Source organism: Protopterus annectens, chromosome 8.part0 (assembly GCF_019279795.1).
Source record: "Protopterus annectens isolate FY-2018-M chromosome 8.part0, PAN1.0, whole genome shotgun sequence".
In the NCBI taxonomy this organism is placed as follows: domain Eukaryota; kingdom Metazoa; phylum Chordata; order Ceratodontiformes; family Protopteridae; genus Protopterus; species Protopterus annectens.
Window position 1 is genome coordinate 510,293,079 of NC_056741.1, and position 14,747 is coordinate 510,307,825.

At 39.1% G+C, this 14,747-nt stretch overlaps 1 pseudogene; it reads left to right on the forward strand.

The window, feature by feature from the left end:
* The window catches only part of LOC122808305, an 85,242-nt pseudogene extending 71,317 nt beyond the window's left edge, over positions 1-13,925 (forward strand).
* The last annotated feature ends 822 nt before the right edge of the window (positions 13,926-14,747 follow it).

A 14,747-nucleotide genomic window follows, 5' to 3' on the forward strand; every position in this document is an offset into this window, starting at 1 on the left:
TTGCACATGCCTACACATCCATTTCATGCAGGCCTCCCAATCTCTTCTCTTCAACATGACCTGCAGTCTTCTATAAGTCAGACTTGTGCAGTGATGCTTGCTTAAAGTACTACGTTCTGTAGTCTGTGCACTTAGGTAGGGGGCCTGTTCTCACTGCAGTCAACTGGGTGGGGGTGTATGTGAACTTGCTTGGCATTTCATAGTACCTTTTACACCAGCATGTGGGACACTGTTATTGTCATATTCTCCTCACCAGACACTGCTGATGTCATAAACTATGGTTGGGAGGGTGGCCTAATGGTTAAGGTGTTTACCTTACAAACACAAGGTGCAGGTTTTGAGTCTCACAATGGATAATTGGCTAGGCTTAACAAGGCTCACAAGGGCAGTTAGCTTAGTACTAATCTATGAACCTACGAACATCTATAAACCTATGAACTATATCTGATTTGTGGGTGTGCACTTTTCCTACTAGGGCATGGTCAGATATTGGCCTGGAGGACAGGCAGAAGTCACCTCCTCCTATAAGATACAGATCACAGTGACATGGATTTCAGTCTATCCACATACATAATGGCATGGTTTGCAGACACTGTTTTCTTAGTGAGTAACCCCTGTGTTCTCTCCAGCTGCTGCATGTGTCTGGTGAGGTACATGCAAAAGAGGGCATTATACTCTATATTATTGTTCTGATGAGGTAAAGTGGTGTATTATAATCCTGAGATCGGAATATGATGGCATAGCTTATGATTGCACAACATACTGTTTCAATATCAGTGTGGACACTTGTTACATGTGTGTTCCCAGTGCTTGCATCACTGGGTTTCAGCATAGCGGGACTGCTGTCAATACTGTAATTAGCAGGGAATTCAACTTTGCATAAGGACAAAATAAAGATGCATTTTTGCATTTATTTATAGATTATGTGGCTTTGTCACCAATCATTTGTCTGTGATAGCCCCTCCTGTAGTATGATATCATCATAGGTGGACTAATGATTGCACCCAGTATGCAAAAATCATCAAATGATGTAAGCCAAAGGCTGCATACTTTAGCCTGAACTGTCAAGAAATAGATTCCAAACAGTAAAGTGTCATGCACGGTCCCTGGGACATGCCAATGATAACAGCTCTACTGGTACAGGTTGATTGACCAACTTTAACAGTATGTGTTCTGGCAGTGAGCCAATTGGTTACCCATCTAGTGACGTAAGTTTTAATCCCCAGCTGGGAGAGTGTCTCAATGATATTTGTATGGGGGATTGCTTTTAAACCCTAGACCAGTTGAGGATAGCCAGCATGCATTGTCTTACCTTTATCTAGGTCTATCACACAGAATCAATGGGCTGCGACAACATCTCAGATCACCTATCACATGACTCATCACATACACCTTCCTAACACTGCTGAATACACACTACAACACAACGTTTACACAACTTAGTTTCTGTGGAAGGATGTACATCAACATGCTTCCATCTGAGTTGGGTGGGGGATAGCATCCAAAGTATGCATGTATAGACACATCATGACTCTCCTCATCTGTGAGGTAGAGCAACATGTCATCATGGATCTTTTCTAAATAGATGCTAGTGATATCCCGGCTGTGGGAAACAGACCTGTGTGAGTTTTTAATGCTACATCATGTTTGTTACACATGTTAGGTGTACTCAAAGAGGCCATCAAGGGCATGCATGACAGCAACACTATCATCCTTTAGAATTTGAAAAGCCCAAGGTATTTGACACAAATCCACAATAAGGCATTCACTCAACACTGTCAGATGTGGCCATATACACCTATATCACCAGGTGGGTAGACCACTGTATCACATACGTGGCATATAAATATGTTTAAATGTGTGAAGTGACCTATATCTCAGGTCCAGTGATCAGGTCTATACATCAGGGCTGTCTGCTAGGCCCTTTCCTGTCCATTATTTAAGTGACAGACATCACAGATGACTTACACATCCTGTTTCCAAACAGTTGTCTGATGGACTATTTATTGTGGCCAATTATTGAATCCAGCTGTGATATTAGTATAATATAGATAGTATTAACACACACCAAAGATTGCTGCCACAGCCAAGGCAACATCTGCAATGATGTGAATTTATGGGGATTTGTTACGTCAGGAAAACAAAGTACACAACCTAAGTATAATGTAGAGATTGCGCCCTATAATCAGACCAGTATGTATGTGGTTTGTGTCCTGGGGTAGACGGTAAGTGGAATATCCACCAGCATGTGGTCACAGTGCCCTTTTTTATGGTTTTATGTGGTCACAATGCTGACTACTCCCTTGTATGTAGCACAACTACTGAATATGTAAAGGACATTCACATCAGAGGCCATAACATAGCTGTAGTTTACAGCCTTCATTATACCAGTAACTGAGCACAATGCACACTTCTTCATGAACTTTCCTACATATCTTCCAGTGATGTGTAACTGAAGTCTACCACCTTTGTCACAGTGAGCTGTCACACATCTTACTGGCCATACCTAGGTATTCTTGCACCAGATGCATGTGTGCTACCTGTTCTGGTGATGCACACAGTACATACATAGCTTTTTGACAACATTAATGTCACGGGTAACATTTGTGACAGTGTGGCTTGTGCTATATCTATCTCTCTCTTTCTGTATGTATATATATATATATATATATATAGATATATATATATATATATATATATATATATATATATATATATATATATATATATATATATATATATATATATATATATATATATATATATATATATGCCATGCACACCAGTCATCTAGCTTGTATTGACCATAATGTCAAATGCAGGTATAGCAGTGCCCCTCCTAACACCTCCAGCAGATGTTACGGTGCCAGGACAGTGTGCATGATTACCCTCACAGAGTGTCAACTTGTCATAATAGTTGTACAAGTGTGTTTGTGCAGAATCATCTTTGATCACTCTAAATGACATATGCTATGGCAGAGACATGAGATTACTGGTGGTATTATTCTGATATTGTACATAATTGTGCTTGCTTCTTTTAATGTTGTCCATAAGCCATTATCTGTGTCCCACTTACTGAAAATTTGATCTCTGCTGAGATTACACTCATTATATTCAGTCAAATCAGTTCATAGGTTCATAGATTAGTACTAAGCTAACTGCCCTTATGCGCCCATTTTTAGCTAGCCCCAATTATCCCCTTGTGAGACTCTAACCTCCTGCACCTGTGTGTAGGCAACACTTTAATTTAACCATTAGGCCACCCTCCCAACCCCAGTTGTGCAGAAGTTTGCACATCTTCACAATATGCACCCCACCCCGATTGTATATAACATCCTTGTAGCTATCCTCTGCATTGTTCATGTAAGGACGCTTATCTCACACAGCCATCTTCTCCATTGTTATGTTCACCTTGTGTGACAATCACATAACACACATTTTCACTGTGCACACCCTATTGTAACATATTGATATGTAATCGGTGTTGGTACTACAACTGTCTTCCACTGACATGCCCTTATCTGCTGCACATTAAGATGTTTCACCTGTCCTCTTTCCCTGTGTTCATTCTTACAATTCATCTGTGTGTCCCTGTCCAATACACACACTTCCACTGAGTGTTTATTTTACATGGCAGTCCATGTACTGTTACAGATCATTTACACAACTTCAGTACAAAATGCCAGGAATGGGATTTCACAATACTCTGCAGTGTATACACTGTCCTGTACTGTGTTTCGATCATATACCTCTCAACTGTCCAGATTTTCACAGAAATCTCCAGATTTTTGCCTTGTATATCTTTTAGTGTTGTTGTTGTTGTTGTATCTTTCAGCTTTTCCCAGTTAGGGGTCGCCACAGCAGAACTCTGGTCTGCTAATGATTGGCAGTAGATTTTTACATACCGAGTTGCCAGCCTTGATGCACAACCTTCAACGAAGGTATGCCCATTCACGCATGTCTCTACACAGAAGACACTTTAGCTGAGAATCGAACAGGACAACTTCTTACTGTGAGGTGACAATGCTACTGCAGCACCACCACCACAGTTATATCTTTTAGTGTACTCCTTATCAAATTTGTGGTTTTCTGCCCTATCACTTTGATGATCTCAGAATTGATGTGACTCAATAATCACATACATTTGAGTTTCAGACTTCAGATCCTTCACAAAATGTATCTTAACACAAACCCCCTTATTATTCTAGCACATTTCTAAACAGCAGATATGTTCAATCTGTCCCTATCTCTGGGCCATTGTCCCACCCATTATGTTGGGCTTTGTCTAGATGTCTTGCACTAAGATGTTGAAGGCTATGACAACTATTATTTATTAAGCCCTGGTGATCATTGTGATATTCCGTGCAAAACCTCTGACCTTCTTTGCTTTGACTTAAACAGGATTGCTATACATGTTGGCTTACATGGATTCCTGGCCAGCAACATTGTTGCCAGCCATGAAGCCTTGCTTATTTACCTTAAAACGTGGTGCGAGACATAAATATGCAAAAAGCACTGCTGCTCACTGTGCATCACCACACACACATGTAAATTCCATGCAAGCTTCACACAAAGTCTACATGGAGTTTATTGAATCACACGGGTGATGACATATACTCATAGAAGGTGCTACAGTTATTGATAGGATGTTCTCACAGAGAGTAGTATAGTTATTCAGAGGATGCACTCACAGAAAGTACTACAGCTATTCATAGGAACTCAGAGAAAGTACCAAAGTTACTCATAGGATACACTCACACAAAGTACTACAGCAATGTATATAACTATATGCTCCTTTTTGCCTGTTTTGCTGCAACATGTTCTACTAGTAAAAAAACTGTGGTATATGTCTGAAAACAGTTTATTTTAATGCAATAATGCTAAGGCTACTGTTGATGTGTATAACTTTAAATCTGGGACTGTGTGTCTCTTTTTTGTTCTACGGTATACATCTGGATGAAACAACTGTACATGTGCAAATCTAATATGATGGGAGGTATGCATGATGAAACAGCACCTAAAACATTCATGCTGCACTTGCCCAAAAAGTATGATGTTATTATAATGCAGGCACTTAAGTGCGCATTTTTCAAAACATGGCCCTCATGCCTTGTGATGAGCAACTAAGCATATGGCATGAGTGTCTGTCAAAATATGATTTTAAATTATAAAATTATCATGATGGCTAGGTATGCGTGACTTGGCATTTTAAGCTATTCAAGTATCAGAGCATATTAGATTACATGTCAACACATTGCTAGGTGTGCAGAAAAAAACACATAGATGTTTAGTAACCAAAACATAAAGCATCATATCTAGATGGCTATTAAGGTTCACTGATCTGTGTCTTGGGTTTCTGTCTGATAAACTTGTGTCTGATATTAAGATATGTTTGCAAAACAGGAGGCAAAAACAACCAAACAGGGTACTGAGAATAGTGCTGCAATATCACAGAAGGTGCTGGATGTTAACAGAAGGTGGAAGAGGTGGTGGAGAATGTTAACTCCCTGGTACTTGACAAGAGGTGGTGTGGCTAGGTGACATGATAGGTCAAACATCCTGAGGTAGCTCACACTGGTCACCTGATACATCAATATAGCAGAATAGAGTAGGCTGTGATGCTGATCTGTCCACATTTGACTGCCCCCCCCCCTTGCATTGGAATATATGTGATGAGCCATTCTCTGGGGAATGGCATGGACTGTTATGGACCAGTAGGTTTTGTAAGTTGGTGGGATTATAAGTGGGGCTAGGCTTCAGGATGGATCTTCCTGTCATATGGTGAAACCTAGTATAACAAGTCAGTGATCAATACATGCAAACGAGCAGGATGCTACACACAGAGGAAAATGGAGCACAGCAGCATCTACAGCTTGTGCCAGTTATTCTCAGGAAATGTGCTCTGCCATGATCAGTTAACACCCCATCAGTCCTTTGGGACTCCAGTCATCAAGCAACATATGCAGCATTAGCAAAATGTGTACCTTATAGGTTCATAGGTTCATAAGCAGTTACTAGGCTAATGGCCCAAAGGTCTTTACATACCGAGCCATGTAAAAAACTCATGTACCCTAATTGACTATAGCTTGATGGTCATTGTCAGCAGAGTGATTCTATGAATAACACTGACTGCCCCTGTCCATGTGGGATATAGGAGCCATCCCCAGGATTAATTTTCAGTCTCCCATCCAGTTGTCAAGGTTGTGTTTAAAAGGGTCATTGAGGAGCTCTGCTTCACATGAAGTGAGAGCTTATTCCAAAGGATTGGCAATCTCTGTGAGATGTATTTGTTTATCCAGCATGTCCTATTAAGGTCACAGGCTAAGTTGGGATCCCTGGAGAAAGTGACTCTTGTTCCATTTAATTTGTGGCTGTGTAGCATTTCCATTAGGGCTGGGTCAGAGACTGCTCTGTAGGCCAGGCAAAGGTAGTCTTTCATCTGCCTGTATGAAACAGAGTAGAGTGACAGGGCTTTTAATTTTTCCATGTATGTCATGTTTTGGAGGCCCTGTATTCTCTTAGCTTGAAATCTCTGTGGTCTCTTCAGTTGCTGCAAGTGCCTGGTGAGGTACATACAGAAGGGAGCATTGCACTCAATTAGTGGTCTGATGAGGGATGAGTATAGCAGAATTATAATCTCTTTAGTCTTGGATGCAATGCCCTTATTTATGAGATGTGCAATGTAGAAGGCTTTCCTTAACAGTATGGACACATGCTGGTAACTGGCTTTCCTTAACACTATATCCATGTCATAATTAGTATGGACTACTTCTTTGCCAAAGGGGATAATGAGACATTTTGTTTTTTTTGCATTTAGTTTTAGTCCATGGCTTTGGCACCAATCATTTGGCTGTGTCAGCCCCTTCTGTAATATGTTATGATATATGATTACACCCAGTTTACAGTCATCTGCAAACTTGGTATGCCCCAGGCCATCTAGTTTTGCCTGGACTTCAGAAAAATAGATTTCAATCTGTAGAGGGCACAGTACAGATCCCTGTGGTACCCCACTGGTAACTCATCTACTGGTTGAGGTGGACTCCCCGACTTTGAAAGTATGCATTCTGTCAGAGCCAGCTGGCTACCCATCTAGTGACATATGGGTTAATCCCCACCTGGGAGAGTTTCTCAATGATTCCTGAGTGAGGGATTGTGTCAAAAGCCTTAGTTAAATCAAGATAGGTGGTGTGTTACTGGTTTACTCTCATCCAGGGCTTTGGAGACATTCTCAAAGACGTCCACCAGTTTTAATAACAAGATTTACCCTTGAAGAAACCAAACTGGGTCAGGTCAAGAATTTGAAGGTCGCCTATATCTTTGCTGATAAGCTTTATGATGATTCTTTCCATGGCCTTGCAGATAAGGCTGTTTAAGCTAATGGGTCTATAGTTCCCAGAGTCATTTGATGGACCCACGTTGTGCAAAGGTATTACTGTTGCTGTTCTCCACTCCGCAGGAACAAATCCAGTGCTCAGGCTATGGGTAAAGAGACTGCAAAGTGTTTCTACTAAGACTTGTTTTGAATTGTTTAATAAGCAGACTGGGAAGTTAGTTGGTCCCAAAGAGGCTGTGTTTTTGGCTTGGGGAACACTTGTATGAACTGTTCTTTGAAGATACTCTGTAGAGAACTGATGTCAGGAATGCTTTTTGGTATGGCTGATGGGGACAGGAGGGTGAAGTTATTGCCAAATCTATTAGCTTGCAGGTTGGCAATTACCTCAGATTCAGTGTGAGTGGTGCCACCCACTATAATTTTGGCACAGAAATAGGCATTCACTTTAGGTTTCAGATGTAGCTAAAGAATGCCTTATGATTGTCTTTAGGTAGAGATGCTAATTTAGTCTCATAACTAGCTTTAGAGGACTTTACAAGATATCTGATTTGGTTGTTTAAGCTGCGGAGGTTATTCTTCCTCTCTTGAATAAGTTTCCTCTTGATCTTGGATATCAGTTTCTTCCTTTTGTTGTATAACTTATTTATACTCACAGTCCACCAGAGTAGCTTGATTTTTCAAGAGGATCTGGCTTTCATCCTGTCAGGTACAGCCAAGTCAATACATTTGTTTATGAGGCTATATAGGAAGTTTGTGTACTCTTCTGCATAGGAGTTATTGTTGGGTGTGTTAGCAGGGGCTTTGAAACTTTTTATACCATCCGTTAGTGGGCTATAGTTTGCTTTGGAGACATTTTTCAGTTTTATTGCTCCTGTGGTGGAGTCAGGTCTGATCTTTACTTCAAATGAGACATATTGGTAGTCTGACATTACCAGGGAGGGCAAAGTTTCTGGGGTAGTGCAGTGCCCCCCATGTTGGTGAGTACTAGGTCAAGGACATTTGAGTTCCTAGTAGGGGTCCAGACTAACTGTTCCAAGACATTTGAATTGACGAAGTCCAGGAACCTCAGAAAGATTGTGTCTGTGCTCATGTAAGTTGCCCAGTCGATGGAAGGATAGTTGAAATCTCCCATGATTAAGGTGTTTGACTGTACATTGAGTGACTCTAGCAAATCCAGATAGGCAGTGTGCTTCTCTGGTTCATGGTGAGAGACCTGTAGCTAGCTATGATGTGGTAGGGTATTTTACCTGTAGTTATTTGAACCTGGAGTTGCTGAAGAGAGTCATGCTGTTTTACCAAGGAGGTGTATTTAGATTTAATGAAGATGGATACACCTCCACCTTTGGTTCTTTCACACATGTTTTGGGGTCTGAACATGTGAAAGGCATTGTAGAAATGTAGGATGGGGGTGCTCTCTGTTGCCGTGAACCAAGAATCAGTGACTGCACAGATGTCAGCATCTTCTGAGGTGATGAGTGTTTCCAGGGACTGCAATTTGTTCAGACTCCTAGCATTAAACAGCATGACCTTGAGTTTGTCTCTAGTGGATTTCTTTACATTGGAAGTTTTGTTGTTTTGACATAGCCTAAAAAAAGGCACTATGGGGGAGGCAGATGTCTTTGCCAATATCCAAAAGCCTTGAGGAGACAGTAGAAGGCCATCTCTTGTAAAGCAGCATGGTCTGTAGACCATGTCTTCCTAGAAAGACAGATACTGGAGACCCGTAGAGTGACACCAGAAGTTAAGCCATTTATGAAATCAATCTTTTTTGTCTGTATTGTGGCATCATCCTAAGTGAAGGTAGAATGCTGCTTAGGGCTAGGGACATACCTGCCTGAGAGACATAATCTACAAGTTCAGTCACATCTCTCTTCATATAGTCCAGAGAGGTCTCAAGTCATTCACTCCAACATATATTATGACAGAGACCTAATGGAGTTGTTGCTGCATGACTCGAGTGTTTGCTTGATTTGATAGATCCTGGCACCTGACAGCCAGCTGATTGTAACCTTCTCCTTGTCCAGCCTGGAGAGTGGGATATCTGTTGAGTCACCTATGACCAGGACATTTGGTTTTGAGGTGTTTTACCTTAGTGGCTTACTTGTTGAGACCCAGATGTGTGTGTTGTTATGTGTAGTGGTGGATTCTGTTCATGTACCAGTATATTTGGGTTGTTTGCACTTAGGAGATCTCTGGTCTTTTGGTATGCTCTTGGTGAGTACCTCCATGTATGTGGGTTTATGTGTCTTGACCTTATCGTGTATGGGAGGAGAGGTGTGTGTGCTGAAGACCTGTTTGTTATCTTGCTTATTGTTACATGAGAGGACTGATTCTAGAATATTTGTTTGCTTTAAGAGCAAGTAGTTGTCAGTATACATTAGGCAATTGCTACAGTGCATCAGGATGCCCATGTCAATCAGGCTAGCTAGAGAAATGTTGGGAAACTGACTCTCCATAGTAGTAGGTGAGTCCATAAATACTAATTTGTGAGAGGGAAGGTTGCTCTGGGATTAACAAGAGGACTTGTTCTATAAAGGATCGGGGATGAAAAATGTGTGACAACACTGCTCAGTGCTTAGCTGAGTTGGCTACAATGCGGAAGAGCACAGCTGAGCTGCCTACAGAGCAGCAGGGAAGCCTGTGAGGATTTCACTGATTGGTGTTTAGGTAAAAAATAGTTTCTAGGTGTTTGCATCTATACATGGCATGGCTAACCCCCACTGCATGGTGCACATCTATGCACAGACGGGAAACTTATATACTGGTGAAATTAAACAGTTTTAAATTAGTCTGCCAATAGGAAATCATACAAAGATCCTTCTTGTAATAATCCCCAGCTCAGACAATGCTATATCCATAGTCGTCTGCCACAATGGTGTAGGAGAGCCCTTCTTTATGTAAGATGGCTGGATTTGAGTTCAAGTATATGAAAAACAGGCTACATTCAACAAGTCTGCATCTAGCTTTTGCTAAGTTAGCAATATTTTGGTGCAAAACAAGATAATGAAGCAGGCACAAACAGTAAAAACAGTCAAAAAGGCACAAATTAATGTATTAAAACAGTAAAATACAGCTGAAAAATGTGCAAATCAAATGCAAAATAAACTTCTTTTCTTAATTTCTCGTTCTTCCCTTACCATAATAATGGCATAATCACTCGACATTATGAATAAGAAGAGTTGGCAGATAGAAGCAGACAGGTAAGAGAGGCATAGGGAAAAACAGTGATTTCTTACATCTACAGTGGCTGCTCTTTTTATTGCGCATTTTGTGCATTTGTTTATATAATCCCATTATATTGCTTTGTTATTTTAGAGGTACAAATCAGTTTTGACACAACTTCTATATCAGTCTTCTTTATTTGTATGACTGAAACAAATACGCATCCGAATTTCCAGCAAGGTACTATGTATATACATATTTCACACCTGTAACACTGGTTCCTCTTTATCAGATGAACTATATATTCATATAATGCTTCAATGGATGATGGTTTTAAAATAGCATCATTCTTGTTTTCTATATATTTTTTCATGACACAAAGATTGAGTGAGCTAAAACTGACCTTGATTAATCTGAAATGAATAATTAACTCCCTTTATGTTGTACAACATCTGTAGCAGTTCTGAACTCAGAATGTTGTGGGTAGAGAATTCCCCCCCTTTATTTAAGCTTTTTAACAGTTATTCTATATAGAGAGAGAGTGAACGTAGTAGTAGTTGTTGTGGTGCTGGGGCTGCAGAGGGAGCATGATCCCAACTATAATGTTTTATTTAGTTTTTTTGTTACCAAAACCAACATTTTGAGGCATCCACTTCATGGATGTGATTTTTCAATGCTGTAATGTTTTGTAGTTTTTTAGTAGCAGTTTGTTTAGTAACCATGAATCCTGACGGAGTTGTGTGTTGGCATAATGGTTAAAGAGTTTACCTCATATATGCAAGGTACAGAGTTCAAATTTTCAACTTTGGTCACTGACTGGTTATTGGTTAGGCATGTAATAGCCTGTAGACTGATTGCCTAACACGAACCACTCCAGTCTCACTGTAATTCAGTCACTAGCAGAGTCCCTCAAGGCTTTGTGCTTAGTCCACTCCTTCATTAGGGTTGGGGGTTGGTATAACGGTTAAGGATTTTATCTCACAGATGCAAGGCATAGGGTTTGATTCTTATATTTGAAGGAAATTAGCTAGGCTTAAAATGGCCCCCAAGGGCAGCTAAACTAGTACCTACCTATGAAGCTATATTCAAAAACAAGTATAACATCATCTTTGTTCTTTGGCTCTGCAGTGACAGTTTACTGTCACATTACAAGCAAATGAAACTATCTTATTTTGTTGTTGTTTATAGTGATGAAGTAATGTAGGTGAAATGTTTGTAGTCAAACTTTTATGACAGGGTGAAGACACACAGCTAATAGCTTTAAAGTAGGCAATGTAGTGCTCATGGACATATGTGTTGTACCATTCTTCAAGCAATCACTGGTAACTGTTTCATGAACCTGTTCTTACAAATCCATGTCTATAAAGCACATCTTTGGAAGACAGACAGCTGCGTGACTTTGGAAACATTATGGTGTGCAGTGTTTATATTTTTTCCAAACATCATCATTTATTTGTAGAACATATTGTTTAGTACTGTCAAAAAGATATACCTATAATGTAGAAATGGAAAGAGTGATAAGTATGTATACTATATATATATATATATATATATATATATATATATATATATATATATATATATATATATATATATATATATATATATATATATATATATATATATATATATATGTCTACTTCATATGACCTAAATTTCATTTGACTGAAATTCATTTGACTGAGACCAGAAGACTGACAGTTCAAAATATTGAAAACAAATTTGACTCAAACTCATAATACTGACACATTAAAGTAAAAGGTATATGCCATTTTCCCCACTGTAGTGTGATCCTTATATTCTTTGCTTTTGGTTTTATGCTGTTCAGTAAAACCAAACTAGGTGGGGGGGCACGCCACCCACACCCCCCAGTGTGAGGGGCTGTGCCCCCCACCCCCTCAACTATATATACTAACTCCAGGGTCTGACTACAGTTGGGAAAAGGACATATTCCTTTTACTTGCCTTACAGTGTTCTACACACTGCCAGTACTAAACTCATTTTAGGGTAAGTGAACTTTAGGGGAAGTGAAGTGTCAGTCATTTGGTCTCAGTCAAATGAATGTCATTCAAATGAGCTTTAAGGGAAGTGAAGGTAACCCATATATACATATACAGAGAGAGAGAGAGAGAAATTAAGAGAATGAGAGAGATATACAGATATGGATACATTACAGCACCACAATTTTGTTTTTTTGCTTATCAATAAAGATAAAATCTATTAAAAACCACCAAAAGAGTGATCATCATTTGGAATGAATCTACATCATTAAGATACTGCAAGTTATATGAATACATTTTTCCATGGATGTATGTATTTACATATTTGCTTGTTTTCTCTGCTTTAGGTAACATGTTTGTCATAAGTTTGGCAGCAGCAGATCTTATTGCAGCAGCATATCCATACCCTCTTACTTTGTATACCATATTCAATGATCAATGGATACTGGGAGAAGCCCAGTGCAAAGCATGTGGATTCATCATGGGTATGGGTGTCATTGGATCAGTCTTTAATATCACAGCAATAGCAATCAATCGGTATTTCTGCATCTGCCATAACCGCATATATGAAAAAATCTATAGCATGCAAAACACCTATTGGATAATTTGCCTGACATGGACTCTTACTATTATAGCACTTGTGCCACATTTCTTTGTGCAGTCTTTGGGATTTGAACCCCGGCTACATTCTTGCACTTTTGTACAGGGTACAAGCCCTCCATACACAGTTGCTGTTGGGGTTCTGCACTTTGTGGTACCCATGACAATTGTGATATTTTGTTATTTAAGAATCTGGATAATGGTCCTTCAAGTCAAATACAGACTTAGCAAGGAGAGTCAAACAAAAGTAAAAGGACTGGACTTGCGAAACTTCATCACTATGTTTATAGTGTTCATGATTTTTGCTCTTTGCTGGGGACCTTACAATCTCATAGGTCTGACTGTGGCTATTAAGCCTCAGGAAATTGGACCAAAGATTCCAGAGCAACTATTTGTTGCAACATACTACATAGCATTTTTCAACAGCTGCCTAAATGGCTTTATTTATGGAGTTCTCAATAAAAATTTCCGTAATGAGTACAAAAAAATTCTTCTTTCTCTATGTGCATTATAACTTTTGAAAATAGAAACGTAAACGTAAGGACAAGCTGGCAGACAAAAAGGAAAATAACGTCAAATATTTTCACATAATATCAGAAGATATGTGTTTTAATGGATGAAAAATACATTTAAAACATTGATTTGTTATTGTTAATAAACTTTTCTAATTTTCTTTAAATAGTTTTATCTGGAAGGCATTCTCCAAACATGTCAGCTCTTTTATGCAGAAAGATAGAGCTCTAAATGCAGCACCATTGAGTTGAGTTCTAGTAAGGAAACCAAAACTGTAAAGACATCAACAGGAGAGATGAAACTAAGTATGTGATGATAGCTTGGTCACCACATGGGAGGGATGTGACATGACCACTACAACAACCAGTGTCTCTTGTGGAGGTCAGCAGAACAGCTCTCAGAAATTTTCTTGACTAGGCAGACTGGATGTAACATCTGCATTCAGTGAGGATGTCTGCAAAGTAGCACAAAAAAAAAATTAACAGTAATTAATAACAAAACTTTTTTAATAAATCAACATAAGTCAGCACTCAAAAAATGGCCAACTCAAATGCAGTTTTAAATGGTTAATTTAGTACTGAAACCGTTTACCAATTTCGAGTTTTGACTGCATCTTCTTCAGTAGTAGTAGTATACATACAAATAACCCTGGTCTTTTATATAGGAGTAATGATGTTACATGACAAACCCATGCCAATGACACAATAACAGAAAAATAAAACAATATACAGTAAATCAACGAATAATTATATGCTCAACAATAGTTGGCATGTATAATATTAAATAATATAATAAAAACAATTATAATGTTTCTTCAGCCCTGAGGAAAATAGTGCCTTATCCAGTTAGGTCCTTTTTGAGATGAATCTTGATAGTATTTGTATGGACATACAAAAAATTGGATACTCCAATTGGATTGTCACTCCAAACAACTTGTAGCATGAAGAAAAGACACAAAGTGGAAGGTCTAAAAAACAACACTTATTATGCCTTGTAAAGACTCAGAATAAACTGTTGTGCACATAACACTGCATACCATATGTACTTTCCTCCCAAATACCCATGGGACTTCCTAAGAACAATAAAAAGCTCATACTTACTAGTCTCTTACAACATGAGTAGATAAAACTCACATTACA